The sequence below is a fragment of the Rutilus rutilus genome (genome assembly GCF_951802725.1).
Source record: "Rutilus rutilus genome assembly, chromosome: 5".
NCBI classification, from domain to species: domain Eukaryota; kingdom Metazoa; phylum Chordata; class Actinopteri; order Cypriniformes; family Leuciscidae; genus Rutilus; species Rutilus rutilus.
The window spans coordinates 15280816-15297315 of NC_140213.1; the positions used below are offsets into that span (position 1 = coordinate 15280816).

General features: G+C 37.8%; 1 protein-coding gene across 1 annotated transcript in view; it reads left to right on the top strand.

Moving 5' to 3' along the window:
- The window catches only part of LOC311290901 (rho guanine nucleotide exchange factor 26-like), a 164275-nt gene that overhangs the window by 30197 nt on the left and 117578 nt on the right, over positions 1-16500 (top strand). The window lies entirely within an intron of this gene.

Below are 16500 nucleotides of genomic sequence, written 5' to 3' on the forward strand. Positions count from 1 at the left end.
AATGGAGAGTGTAGGAGGCAAAGCAGAAAAAATCTAATATCTATCTATCTAATATCTACATCAAAGAATGTAGAGTGACACGTAAAAAAGAAAGGACAATGTGTACAAAAGGAAGAAGAGAAATTGTATCAGTTTGAAATGGTTGGAGTATATGGGCTTATGAGGGATCTCTGGTTGTGTGGTGTAGTGGTCGACCGATATATCGGCCGATATTTGGCATTTTTTAAATATCGGCATCGGCCGATAAGTTTTTCTGATTGGCCGATGTGTTGGAAGCGGGACTTTTATTTTGACGGCGCTCCGGACTTTTATTTTGACGGGCGGCGCTGAGAACACCAGCGCCAGAAGAGAACGGCAACGGCAGCTCCTCAGAATCAGATCACACAGCGCTCACTCACATTCTCCGTCTTCATTAATTTACGATCTCTGTCAGTCATATCTAATACTTTGTTAGACAGAACTGGTAAACAAAGAAAGTAAATGGTATACGAAGTAAGTAAAGTAAAGTTCATATCGTTTTCACTGTGCTGTATGTAAAATTAGCGTTACCTTGTCTTTATTTGAAAAAATATGATTACCAGCACGAAATTACCAGATTACTGAGTGCCCTGTTACAGTGTTTACCTTCTTTTTATTCACATATTTATATATTTCTAAACAATTACTTTGTGAAAAATACTGTAATAGGATTGCAGATTCAAGAAGTTGCCATCTAAAGTATAAAAGCATGTTTATTTTAAAGATTTGTTTTCTAATTTATTTCTAATTTATTAAATATTGATTAAAATAAATATATATAAAAATATCGGCTTTATATCGGCCATCGGCCACCCTGCTCTCTAAGATATCGGCATCGGCATCGGCCATCAAAAAACCAATATCGGTCGACCACTAGTGTGGTGTACTGTTGGTTTTGGCAGGAGGGCATACAGCTTTAAAGCAGAGCAGTGTAGGTATATCCACCTGTGAAAACACAGAAACACATATAAGTCCAGATAAGAAATTAGATATATTAATACTATTATCAGTAGAACTATAAACACATGAACTATCATGAGATTTTAGTGCCATTTAGTTGTTTAAATTTGAAGAAACTGTAATTATTTAGGCACACACTATTTAAATAATAAAAATTCTATCATCATTTACTCACCTTCATGTCGTTCCATGGTCTCTGCTTTCCTTTTTTCACCAGGGCCTGAAAGGCCCTAAGGTCGTACATAGCCGCAATAGTGCTATCCACGACATGATGGGTGGCTAGTATTTGGGAAACCACAACCTAATTGATAGGTTCCTAAGAGGTGCACATAAGCTAAACCCTCCTAGACCTCGCGTCATCCCCTCTTGGGATCTTTCTCTGGTCCTACAGGCCCTGCAGAGAGATCCGTTTAAGCCTTTGCAATCAGCTGCATTTAGGACCCTCTCAAAGAGGACTGCCCTCCTGATTGCGCTCACCTCCGTCAAGAGGGTGGGGGACCTACAAGCCTTCTCCGTTAGTGACTTGTGCCTGTAATTCGTGCCGGCCTACTCGCGTTGTCTTGAGACCCAGCCTGGATATGTGCCCAAAGTTCCCACTACTCCCTTCAGGGACAAATTGGTGAACTTGCAAGCAATCCTTCCTGATGAGGGAGACCCAGCCCTGTCTCTGTTGTGTCCAGTGCATGCTTTGCGCATATATTTGGACTGGACGCGGAGCTTCCACTTAGGCTGGCATACCTTAGCAGACATACAGTATGTAGAGCTGTGGGCTGGGCTACACCCAACACTTTTGCGAGATTTCATAATCTCCGCATGGAAACAGTTTCGTCTCAAGTCTTAAGAAAAACAGGTAAAACTCGGACAAACTGATTGGGTGTAGCGTTTGCATTAGCGCTTTCCCCTCCCTGAGGTGATAATGTGGGCTTTTTAGGTCCAGTTAGAGTTTCCCTTGAATGGTGAACCCTGGGTCCCCCTTATCCATCATGTAGCACTCCTACGGGATCTTGGGATCCCAATGAGTTCGGTGGAGGAACTCAATACCAGGCCATTAATTGTGGTATGCCCATTTTCAGGTGAGCCCTTGAAATCTGGCTAGTGCTCCATATGTAGTGGTTCCCTGACAGTGACTCCATATGATGTATTCTTCCACTGTTCAGTTTCCCTCTCTGTGAACCCAGTGTCTTCCCCTGAATGGAGCTCGCCCCGTCACCAGTCGCTGTGAAGCTGGTAGTCTCCCCCTCGTTAGGTGGAGCCCACCTCAAGGACTCTTCCCTATTTAGTACTCCCTACTGATGAGTCCATAGGATGTATTTTCCACATTTGGGTAGGTGTGGTCTTCGTAGTTTTTCTTTCTCAGTGAGGAATATGCTTCCCAACGTTAACAACCATGTCGTAAATATATCTATCTATCTATCTATATATATGTATATATCTATCTATCTATCTATCTATCTATCTATCTATATATATATATATATATATATATATATATATATATATATATATATATATATATATATATATATATATATACAGTGTGGAAAATAAGTATTTGAACACCCTGCTATTTTGCAAGTTCTCCCACTTGGAAATCATGGAGGGGTCTGAAATTGTCATCGTAGGTGCATGTCCACTGTGAGAGACATAATCTAAAAAAAAAAATCCAGAAATCACAATATATGATTTTTTAACTATTTATTTGTATGATACAGCTGCAAATAAGTATTTGAACACCTGTCTATCAGCTAGAATTCTGACCCTCAAAGACCTGTTAGTCTGCCTTTAAAATGTCCACCTCCACTCCATTTATTATCCTAAATTAGATGCACCTGTTTGAGGTCGTTAGCTGCATAAAGACACCTGTCCACCCCATACAATCAGTAAGAATCCAACTACTAACATGGCCAAGACCAAAGAGCTGTCCAAAGACACTAGAGACAAAATTGTACACCTCCACAAGGCTGGAAAGGGCTACGGGGAAATTGCCAAGCAGCTTGGTGAAAAAAGGTCCACTGTTGAAGCTAAACATGAGTGTCAATCTCCCTCGGACTGGGGCTCCATGCAAGATCTCACCTCGTGGGTCTCAATGATCCTAAGAAAGGTGAGAAATCAGCCCAGAACTACACGGGAGGAGCTGGTCAATGACCTGAAAAGAGCTGGGACCACCGTTTCCAAGGTTACTGTTGGAAATACACTAAGACGTCATGGTTTGAAATCATGCATGGCACGGAAGGTTCCCCTGCTTAAACCAGCACATGTCAAGGCCCGTCTTAAGTTTGCCAATGACCATTTGGATGATCCAGAGGAGTCATGAGAGAAAGTCATGTGGTCAGATGAGACCAAAATAGAACTTTTTGGTCATAATTCCACTAAACGTGTTTGGAGGAAGAAGAATGATGAGTACCATCCCAAGAACACCATCCCTACTGTGAAGCATGGGGGTGGTAGCATCATGCTTTGGGGGTGTTTTTCTGCACATGGGACAGGGCGACTGCACTGTATTAACCCTCTGGGGACCAAGCTGTTTTTGGGGCCCTTGAGATGTTCTGACATGCTCTGACATTTGTGCTTTTTTCAGTTATTTATAAACATGTTAATGGCAAAGGTGTAAATTCACTCTATATAGCACAAACAGGCCTACCATAATATGCGAGCAACATGTATGTAGATGTTTGTATTTTTAAGAGAATAATGTTTATGCGTGGTTATTTAAAAAAATAAAAATGAAAGTTGCTGAAATAAGACCACAAAACTCATACAAAATATGTGCCCACAAGACTTTTGACTAATGGATGTTTTCTCTTCGAGTTCTAGCTTCAAAATTATGTGAAAATAGTCTTGCTTTATCGTTCACAAAAAAAAAAAATACATTGATTTAAATGGTGTAAAACAGGTTTTGCTTGGAAAGCCAATATGCGAGGGGAGGAGTAGTTTACACCTTAGTCCCACCCACTCTGCATAATGACTCTGCATAATTAGCCATTCATTCAGGTGTGACACTGACTGAGCCACAATGCAAGGACAAAATAAATATTTTGAAGAAGACTTATATTGACCATTTAAGATTTTGCTTACATCAATCTTGTAAATATGTTTTGCTATTTTATTAAAAAGGTTACAATTACAACAATAATTACAATTTCAGCAATATTTCTGCAAAAAAGTACTCTTTCTTTGTAAAAAAAAAAAAAAAGATTATAGGCCTACATTTTATCATATGTATTCATTAGTTTGAATATAGCCAACATTGGAACATCTTAGTCTATGAGTTTATTTTTGACAAAATAGTATTTTATATATATGAGCAGAAAAGCTTATTTGATGTGACAGTATATTCTACATGTTAATTTGCAGTTTAATACGTTGCTTATACAAATACATTTTATTTCAACATATTTCAGTCGATTTTTACTCATCTCAGTAGGCTATAGCAAACCAGTTTATTCTTTCACACACAGTACGCGCGATTCATATTTAGGCTAAACAGTCTTTACAAATATGTACCCTTCATTCATCTCACAGAAACGCGATTCATATTTAGGCTAAACAGTCTTTTCAAATATGTACCCTTCATTCATCTCACAGAAACGCGATTCATATTATAGAAACGCGATTCATCTTTTTGTTTACATAAGCCTACAACGTTATTCCATAACGTTATTCCACATTAACACTTGAGAAAGGATAACTTAGCCTACCTCACTCCTCAGCGGGATCTGCTCCTTATATCAGCACGGAAAATTTTCTCCATAAGGTAGGCTATATTATGCCTCTTTGTTTACAGCTGATGTGGGGGCGTTTCACAGACTGAAATGGTTCTCAGAATTTGCGTTTGAATAGCGCGCGCTCTCCGGGGCGTGGTCAAATTACTTTTGAATGGCTCGTAATGAGCTCGACTGGAGTCGCTCTCTTTTTATACAGATTACAGAAGCTGATAATATTTGTTTTTTATATAAATTACTTCATTTAAAAGCTGCGATCTCAAGCTTTATGCCCGTGGGTCTGTTTGCCTGTTTGACTGAATTTTCGCGGAGTTATAGATCATTTTCGAACGCGTTTCAAATGGGAGTTTACTGACAGAGAGAAGGCAGAAATAGCATCATGTTAGTTTTTCTTTATTTGTCAAAAAGCAAAACACTTTATTTTTATTGTGAGTATACAGAAAAAAAATAGAAACTGAACAGGATCGATTGATGTATTACACGAAAATGAAAGATCAAAATTAACAGAGCATTTTGTGTTTATTTTTCATTGCTAAAAAAAAAAAACGAGCAAAACGCGCGGGCGCGTTTTTGGTCCCCAGAGGGTTAAGGAGAGGATGACCGGGGCCATGTATTGCGAGATTTTGGGGAACAACCTCCTTCCCTCAGTTAGAGCATTGAAGATGGGTCGAGGCTGGGTCTTCCAACATGACAATGACCCGAAGCACACAGCCAGGATAACCAAGGAGTGGCTCTGTAAGAAGCATATCAAGGTTCTGGCGTGGCCTAGGCAGTCTCCAGACCTAAACCCAATAGAGAATCTTTGGAGGGAGCTCAAACTCCGTGTTTCTCAGCGACAGCCCAGAAAACCTGACTGATCTAGAGAAGATCTGTGTGGAGGAGTGGGCCAAAATCCCTCCTGCAGTGTGTGCAAACCTGGTGAAAAACTACAGGAAACGTTTGACCTCTGTAATTGCAAACAAAGGCTACTGTACCAAATATTAACATTGATTTTCTCAGGTGTTCAAATACTTATTTGCAGCTGTATCATACAAATAAATAGTTAAAAAATCATACATTGTGATTTCTGGATTTTTTTTTTTAGATTATGTCTCTCACAGTGGACATGCACCTACGATGACAATTTCAGACCCCTCCATGATTTCTAAGTGGGAGAACTTGCAAAATAGCAGGGTGTTCAAATACTTATTTTCCTCACTGTATATATATATGTATACATCAGTGGCCTGGAGTGCATTTATATGTGTGGACGTGCTTGTACTCCCGTCTGCCATGAACATGATCTGGTGGCACAAGGGAAATAAGAAAGTACAAAGGAAGAAATACTTTGTCTGTATCCTAGCTCAGCGGACTCGCACAGGTAGACTCGCAGGTCTTTACCTGAGTAGGTCTTCACATAAGGAGGGCTTCGCACAAGGGTTGCCACTTCAAGAATGCATATTGCATAAGGTCATTTATCAGGGCATGGAACAAGCTGTTCTAAATATAAATAAAGAGAATTGGACCGCAGACAGTTGCATTTTCATTCTCCGTCTTTAGTCAAGTCAAGTCACCTTTATTTATATAACGCTTTTTACAATACAGATTGCATCAAAGCAGCTTCACAGTGATAACATGAAAATAATACAACAAAGTTTGTTTCTAGAAGAAAATTGCGTCATCGTCCACCTTAAGTAAGGCAGATCAATATTGTTGAATATTAAATGTCCCCAACTAAGCAAACCAAAAGCCAAGGCAACAGTGGCAAGGAACCAAAACTCCATCAGGTGACCGAATGGAGAAAAAAACCTTGGGAGAACTCAGGCTCAGTAGGGGGCCATTTCTCTTCTGGCCAATGAGCGAACAGTGTATGATTATGATCCAGGCAGCATTACAGGTCAGAAGTCAGATTGGATCAGAACATTCAGAATGTTTTATTTCCTCTTTCCATATTGTGAATAATAAATGTGAATCATTTTAATTTGCTTGTTACACAATGGAGCCTAACTTATTGTAATAATTATTTTACGTAGCCTACTTTTACACTCAAAATTATTCCTTGGCATCCTCACGTATTAAACTGTTTTTTTTTTTGTTTTTTTTTTGTGTGTGCTCGAGGTACGCTATTATGTCGTGTGCAGAGTGATGTCAAGATTTAAACTAGCTGGTGAGAGAAAATGGCACTATCAAAGAGTCTAAAGAGGAAAGTTGACAGGGAAAATAGGGCATACAAAGAAGAATGGAAAGACAACTATGCGTTCATCCTACCTAGTTTTGTGAATGCAAAGCCAGTGTGTTTTATCTGCAACGAAGCGATCCACAGACTCTTTTGAATGTCTTTCAGAACTTTTCAAATTAAAAGCTCAGAATTCATCTCAAAATAAAACATTGCTGCAAAAACGTTATCATACTTTTATTTTTGAAGACAAAATCACTAAAGACGAAGTGATTGTGAGTAACTGTTGCTGTCATGACAGATCTATTTCAGAACCAGCCGCTAATCAAAATAATCGGGTGCGGGCCAGATATTATTGCTGGCGGGCAAATTGCCATTGCTATGCTGATGGCACTCTCTCTTTTACTATTTCTCTCACATGCATGCATGCAAATAAAGAATGATAGAGAGTCTGACATACTGCGTAAAATTTATACACTAGGTGAAACAATGTTTTGGAATTATTCACTATTTTAGCCATAAATACAAATTCACAACTAGTGCGCAATACACAATCCCATTTGCTAGCACTCACGTTTTGATTTCAGCTAATCAGTTTATGCCAAGTGATTAATATTCATGTCCCCCACTCCTATTTTCTTTTGAAAATGTCAAGATGTTGTTGCATTTAATATTTTGATATACCAGAGTCAATACCAATATCTGTAGAGAGAATTTTAGTCATTGGAGAATGTACTGCTGCCTTAAAATCTGCAGAATAAGGGCCTAGTGTCTGTAGTATGTCGAGTGTTTTAGAGTTACGATGGTTTGGTATTATAATGTTATAATTATAATTATATGTGTTAAAAGTACTTGGTGGCTTGGCTGGATTCCTTTGTAACACGCAGATGTTTACAATAACTAGACCATTTGTAATCATGAGTCATGAGACTTCTCTGCCGCTGTCTGCCACCCATATTCCCTGGAAAAATAATGGTAAAACCCCAGTTTGGTGCTGCTTTTACTTTCGTTTTACTTGGTTTCTCAGAAATCTTTCAGATCTTTCCAGCAAGAGGGAGAGGTGTTTAGAGACAGGAAGGTACACATTTCGAGGTCATGTTATGTCACATCATCATTTGTAGTGTCCCTGACAGCTTTTTTACAAGAATCTGGACTAGAGTTGTCTGGGTGGAGTTGTTATCAGACATTTCACCACTGCTACTTCTCTCTCTTACTGTCCCAGTTAACTATGTGTCTTTCATGTTTTCTCTCTAATCTCAAAATGACTTTCCTTTCTTGTAAAAAAAGAGAAACAAGTATCTGGAATCTGTGGCACAAGTCAATATCAATGAGTCAAATAGAAGAAAAAGATGCCTTCTTTTTTTTTTCTTGCAGTGGCCTTTGGTCATTTGAGCCAGTCTCAGGACCTGAGTCAGAGCTCCAGACTGCGGCTAAATGGTCGCATTTTGCTACCCTTTTTCCTGCCACTTTTGCTACTACCAATTTGCCTAACATTAAATTGAGCTTTAATGAAGTAATGCATGTTCGTTGCATTTTACCGTGAAATGAGAGTTCTGTGTCTTTATTAAAATCAACACATTAATGATTTATCCCTCATCGACCCACGACCCACTTGCAGTTAATTGGAATGTTATTTTTTTATGACTTGGCCCGGCCGACATTCGAATTATCTTCAGTCTCCACGGATAAAACCATGATTGGCACATCACTACTGTCAAAATAGCGTTATTATGTCAAAAAGTGAAACCATTGTAATCCTGATAGTATTCTCATTTTTTACAAAAAGTAATTATAATCTGATTACTTAGTTTTTTGACATAACTGTAACGAATTACAGTTAGCAGATTTTTGCATCCTGATTACGTAACGCTGTATTTCGTTACCCCCAACTCTGAATCAAACAGAATCAATTTACTGTCAACACAAAGATTCACATTAGGGATGTTCATTTAGTTTTTTCCCCCTAACCAACAACCGAAGCTCGTTGACTGACCATTAACCGTTAACCAACAAGATTATGTGAAGTTAGAATTAAATTAGAATGGATACCCATTATCGGGTCCGATATTACGCTCATGTACTCATTAAAATGATCTGATGCCAAAAACCAATACCACGCAGCGTGTGTACAGTGTTTGTGTCCAGACAAAGAAGAGAGAGAGAGAGCACTTAAGTTGCATGCTCCTGGTTGCTGATCGCTCACTCAGCACTCATGCATCATTTGGATTAAAACTAAATTGTATATGTACGTAAAAACATTAATTGTTACATGATTTATGTAGTAAATACAATGAGTGGTTCCTTACATTATCACAGGAAAGCGGCACTGTAATCACATGCGTTTTCAAGACGTTTTCTGTGCGCAAACATCCGAAGCGCGTGGCCAGAATGCTGCCTCTCAGACAGAATTGAGTAATCTTCTCACGTTTGAAACAACAAATTCAACCAGAATTGTCGAAATGCCTGTATCGGCAAGTATCCTTGTGAAACATAGTCAGTTATGTCTTAAGTGAATGTAAACAGTTGAGAAATAAAACGCATATGCAACAGTATGTTGAATACGTGCAGCTCTTAAAGTGAGAGCAGCCTAATAAACCTACTGCTGTCTTTGTCCTTAATGTTTATCTAACATCAAAAGACAAAAAGAAAATCACCCACTGCTCTTGAATGAATAACTTTTGTAGCTTTGATGAGGATTAATCTATATTTAATTTATACATAGAAGACGATGCAGTGTTATTTTACATTTGATTACGTTATTCAATTTCTGCACCTGAAAATTGTAATGTTTCACTGGCATTTAAAAATTTTAACCACTAAATATTCACTGTGCTATTAAATGAAAGATAAAATATGATAGAATAGAATAGAATTAACAGTGAAAGTAAACTAAGCTTCTACAATACATTTTAACAGGCATGACTAGGCATGAAAATAACTGAAGGAAATATCTATTTGCTAAATGAAATAAGCCAACTAATTTGAATCATCATATTCTTTTGGTTTCTCTACACAATATTTTTAAAAATGAAAAAATGCAATGAATATACATTATACAGATATCTGTGCTCAGTATCTGCAAGTACCACAAATTAAAGTATCGGTATCTGACTTGTTCTGGAAAAAGTGGTGTCGGTACATCCCTAAAAACATATATATAAAGGAATAAATATGCTAAATATATTACACTTAAATAATTAACAGATTAATAAAACGAAAGAAAAAACTGCGACACGTATATGAAGTTTGGTTGAAGGTAGTTATTTGATGCAATAAAAACAGGGTGTAACTTCATAATTGACAGCTGTGCTTGCTATCGATTCTGCAGGGCTGGGAGTATTGGTAGGACCTTGATACCGCAGCTCCACCTCAGGATCACTACTGCGCAGACTCGGGCTCCCAATCACGTAATCTGCAACAACTGTTTCTGGGATATTTTGGCTTAATTTTTGAGTGGAGTGGAGACATGTCATCTATCTTTTTTTTACAGTCTATGTGTGCCACTGGTGCCACTGCTCTCTAATGTTAGTCTTGAGCCCTGTGACTCCCTAGCCTGATTTTCTCTGTAAGTGTAAATTTGATTCCAGTTATGGGTGTTTTCTTTGTAAGAGGACCCGAGAAGGTTTTGCTTGGATTTACTTTTCCTTGGCCTGTAAGCTAGTGTGCATTTATTACCTTGTTTTTCCTGACCTGGTTAAGAATTATCAGAATGTTCTCAGGGAGTGGCCCTAGAGTTAGATGCCTCTGCCTATACACAATTTTATTGGTTTATAGTACAGCAGCTTTACAGAAAATCATACTGTTATGTCTATAAAGCCTCAATGCTTTAACATTGAGAAGTTTTAGGGCTGGGTGATATGACAATATATGTTGATGATATAAATGATCCACTGTTTGAGACGTAGTTATATTGTATCTATTAATTTATCCAGCAGATAAATAACTGCCACGTTTAGGGAGTGGCATCAGAGAGCAATGGAGAGATAGGCCCTATTTATATATTTTCTGCATGTCATGTGTGGGGCTCCAAAATTTCACATTAACACTTCATTCATTTGGCTTTTTCATATTTTCATAGAATCAGTAGATCAGCAAACTTGGGATTTGACACAAATTATAATGATTCACTGTATTTCACTAAGACATTGGACTAACCTGATAGTTAGTTGCTGATTTTACATTTTAAACCACAACCGTGTTGTCAAATAAGACAAACTTTACAGTATTGATTTAGTGTTTACTTTAGCTTTTGTAAGCTCTTGCTTTTTGTAAAGCTCTATGATTTTGTGATTGATTACTGTTTGTATTACCATAGTTTTCCAACAAATATGATTAAATGGTGGATAACATCGTAAAATAATGCGTTTTTTGAACAATCAAGCATGAAAACATATTCTAGTACACCCCAAAAACAAAATCAAGACTTCGTAAAAGGGCAAAATAGGACCCCTTTAAAGAATATCAGTTTGGTTAGAGAAGAGGTACTTTGTTGTGAATAGAGTCTGAGGGTGCTTTTGCTCCACAAATTTTGAAGACATTAGTCCATGTGATGTAAGCAGGGCCGTACACAGGATTTTATAAATACCGAGGTCCTTGCTATAGTGATCCAGCTATGGGGGTTCGTGGGCATGCCCCCGCCCCCCTGAGAAAATGTTAATTTTCCTCATCTACACATGTGCATTTTAAGAATTGTTTTTGAAAAAAAAGAAAGAAAGGATAACAGTAGCACTGGGCAGTGGCATAAATTATTTGTCAAGGAGATAACAGATTCTTGAACATGAGAATCAGTTTAAATGCTGCAATTAATTATCCACACTACAAAATGGAAATGCAGAATGTTTATGCTTATTGTTGACAAAACACAATCACATATTCAAAACGGGAATGGCCTTAAAGGGTTAGTTCACCCAAAAATGAAAATTCTGTCAGTAATTACTCACCCTCATGTTGTTCCAACCCCGTAAGACCTTCGTTCATCTTCGGAACACAAATTAAGATATTTTTGATTAAATCTGAGAGCAGTCTCACTCCTCCATAGGCTTCTAAGGGAATGAAACTTGCTGGCCCAGAAAAGTTATTAAAGAGATCGTTAATATAGTCCAAGTGACTATAGTGGCTCAATCTTAAGTTTATCAAGCGACGAGAATACTTTTTGTGCGCAAAAAACCCCCAAAAATAACGACTTTATTCCACTATTCATTTCCTTCTCTCTGGGCCTCGAGTGAGTTCACGTAGTGTTTTAGCGCAGCGCGTCTGTGTTGCACGTCACCACGTAGGCTCACTATTGGCCGACGCTTGTCATGTGTGTGACGCGTGTGACGTACAACACAGATGTGCTGTGCTAAAACACTACGTGAAAAGACTCGAGGCCCAGAGAGAAGGAAATGAATAGTGGAATAAAGTCGTTATTTTTGTTGTTTTTTGCGCACAAAAAGTATTCTCGTCGCTTGATAAACTTAAGATTGAGCCACTGTAGTCACTTGGACTATATTAACGATCTCTTTAATAACTTTTTTGCGCCAGCAAGTTTCATTCCCTTAGAAGCCTATGGAGGAGTGAGACTGCTCTCAGATTTAATCAAAAATATCTTAATTTGTGTTCCCAAGATGAACGAAGGTCTTACGGGGTTGGAACAACATGAGGGTGAGTAATTACTGACAGAATTTTCATTTCTGGGTGAACTAACCCTTTAAATTAGAAATGATTCAAGGATTATTTTGCATAGATGTTACATTTCAGTCAAATGCCAAAGCAATACTTCTGTGTCCATAGGCAAATGAGCAATTTAAATGAGCATCAAAGATTGGTTTTGGCCACTTGTTTTTGGACTAATCTGTTCATTTAATGGTTCAGTTGTTCACTCATGAAGACAGTCACTTGTCGCCACCTACTGGCTTAATGGTGCAAGTTGCGCAAACACTCCCAATGCTGATGCTGGTGAAATATAACATATTCAAGGACCATATACAAATATTATGGCATTATAATTAATAGGTGCTTGTGTTGTTAAATATACCTTATACTTTCCACTGTAATTAGCAAAGAACATGTGTTAAATAGGAATACATTGTAATAATGTTAATCTCATGGGCACAGTATGCAATACCTGCTCTTCCTCTCTCATCTCCATCACATTCTCTCTTTTTTCTTCTCGCAGTCTCCTAATCTTTACCTGTATATCTTATCTTCCCAAAGCTGAGCTTTGATTGATACAGTCTTTGCAAACTGATTGTTTCTGTTTCTCGTTTAATACTTTAATCGCAAACAGTTGTTTGGTTTAGCTACTTACATCTTGAAGGCCAGACTCGCACTATATGCCTGTTAACTGAAAGCATGTCATGAAGCATCGCGCTGGAATTCGTGCTCGGCTCGCACCTTCTGTGAACATAAAGCCCTAAAGCCTACTTTGATTAGATTTTTTTCACCTTGCCTGGGAAAACAAGCGAGCGTTGCGACGCCGTCACTCCAGGCGCGGATTTATGGGTGGGCTTGGGTGGGCACGTGCCCACCCAGATTGACCGGTGGCCCACCCAATCAGATTAATAAAAACAATTTACATTTTTAATTTGAATAATAATAATAATTAATTAATTAATAATTTCATTTCAATAGTTTCCTGAGGACATTTATGTACAGTAGCTACGAAAAATAGCTACAAAAGAAAAATATTATGTCGGCATATCACGTGTCAGTCCAGTGATGCTATCACGCAACACTGCTCTCCGTGCGCGCACTGACTTAACGTTGCGATAGTCTACATGCGAGTCACGTAACAGACAGATGAGGTTTAAAGCAGCCGGAGGCTGACTGACATGAGTACAAGGCATAGGCCTATTTAAATTCACTACCGAAGCACCGATCTGCTTCTATAGTTGACATATTTATCAGGGGTGTACAGGCGTAATTTGCCAGGGTCGATATTGTCCCCACCACTTTTTAAAACATCTCGCGGCACAAATGTACCAATTCTACAAATAAATAAAACATCTCCAGTTAACTGGCAGAGCATTCATTTCGTTCGTTTTTTAAATAAGAGACGATCTAGCGCTGAAATGTGTTTTTTTTTAAATCAAGTGATCAAAGTGCTCGTTGCCGCTGCGATCAGTGGCGCGGATACAGTGTTTTCTCGTGTGGCTCGCGCACACGCCACACTGTCTTCACTCGGACGCGCGCTTCAATCTGTTGCGGATACTCTATTCGTTCTGGTGAAATCACAAAACATAATGCACACAAACATGTCCCTGCTTGACATACAACCACTGATGAACATAATCGGTTTTGATGAGGAAAAAAAACGATACGAGAAAAAAAAACTACACGAGTGCAGATTAGAACCCAGAACCTCTGACACGGTTGGCGAGAGTTCTACCACTGGACCATTAAGGTATATGTTGTTCATATAGGCAGATCTATGTATTTATTCACACAAAAATTCTCTGCACTGACAACATATATTAGGTTACATCTCATTAAACCCCATGTAGCCTACTATTTAAATCGATTGCTGGATATCGTAATGTTATTGTACATATATCTGATTTAGCAAAATTACGCCACTGGTCGTGTATATAAGCTTAAAAAACCGAGGCCCCTCCGTATATTCACCAGGCCCACCTATTAATGACGTTCTGTATCCGCCACTGCGTCACTCTCTATCTAGGCTACATTTAAAATAATGAATGTGAGAACGCAAACATGTGAACGGCCCCTAAAGCAGCTCAGATGAAGTCGGTTATCATGGTGATATGCAATATCATTGCAGCACCCAAGTAGAGTTAACATTAGGCAATTATTTCACAACCTTCATTTTATGCACTTCGAAAAATTACAGAGGTCCTGACCTCGGGGACCTCAATGGTGGGTACAGCCCTGGATGTAAGAGTTCAGTGTTCAGTGAGATTTGTACTCACTGGCAAGTTGTTTCCGAGCTCAAAAAATTGTCTGTGGATGCTAAGGCCGAAATGACACATTGACAAGCATTCTATTGACGAGCAACAACAGCATTCTATAACCAAACTGACACATGCAAGTGTTCAGCACTCCCAACCGCATTCTCTGCAACCTGCACTGTTTGAACTGAACTGCGCTTAGAAACTGTTAGTCTGCCATGCCATGTAATGTGAGAGCCACATTGAACTGTATACTAATCGTGTTAATAAGTCCAGTGTTAATCATGAGTGGTTGGTTTTACACACAGATATGGAGAAATGAGTTGCACTGATTCAAAGATCCATGGAAGCTGCCATGGGTGTGAGCTACAAGGGTCAATACTCTCTGCTCTTGGTTACAAACAAAGCATTTTAATCCGTTACTCAGATATTATTTAAAATATCTGATGGATGAACTCACACAGTTAAGAATAGAATATAGAATTATGAGTTCAGCTGTTTGATCATACAGATTTGTAAAAGTCTACAGTTTTGCAAAACACTTTTGCTGCTATTGGGGGGATACAAGTAAGGTTAGGGACAGGTTTTATGATATGGTTAGGTTTTAGGGTGGGTTAAGGTGTAAGGGAAGGGATCCCGCCACTGATCAGTCACCATGGACACTACACTAATCACCACAGCTGTTTGTCTTTAAGTTATCATCTCTGCATATTTAAGTTCCTGCCTGTTGCTTGTTCATGGTCGATTGTTGTCTGTGCACTAGCACGCTGTCTCGTATATTGGCTGTTTATTCTGAGTATTATATTAAATCTTATGTTATTGAATCACCGTCTTCATTTTCTGTGGCTAAGCTTTACAAAATGTAATTACAGAAATTAATTACAGCTGTAATTACATGCAGGTATTTTTAAAATATAAGTACAAAGTATAAAAACATAAACATGATGAACACCTTTGCTTTTAATGAGAAAAAAATAAAAATAGTTCTGTTCAATGTCAATAAATTAAATTCAGTGTACTCTTGAAATAGATTTCTGGATATTGTTACGCCTGCCTGTTTTCCTCCGCTGGCTACACAGTGCAGACGTTAGTTGGGCAACAGGTGCATTCAATCCCTAATTAACTTCTAATAGGGGTCAGTATAAAGACCTGTGTGACTTCGAGTGAGCTCTCTCACTTCTCTCCCATTCTTCTTATTTGTATATATTTTTCTTTCTTTCTTTTCTTTCCAGTATTTATTTTTAGTGCCAGAGATTGTTTATTTAGTAACCACACACACATGTTTTTTTGGTTTTGCGGTATATGAGCCAGCCGTAACACACACACGACACATATATATATAAATATATATATATAAAAAAAGAATTATATATATATATATATATATATATATATATATATATATATATATATATATATATATATATATATATATATATATATATATATATTAGGGCTGTCAAAAGATTAATCACGATTAATCGCATCCAAAATAAAAGTTTGTGTTTACATAATATATGTGTGTGTACTGTGTATAATTATCTTGTACAGTATATGTCAATACACACACATGCTTGTATATATTTAAGAAAATTGTGTAATTTATATATAAAAAAATTATATTTATATATAATATAAATTATATATAAATATATACAGTATATGTATGCAAATATTTCTTAAATATATACATGCATGTGTGTGTATTGATATATACAAAATAATTATACACAGTACACACATATATTATGTAAAC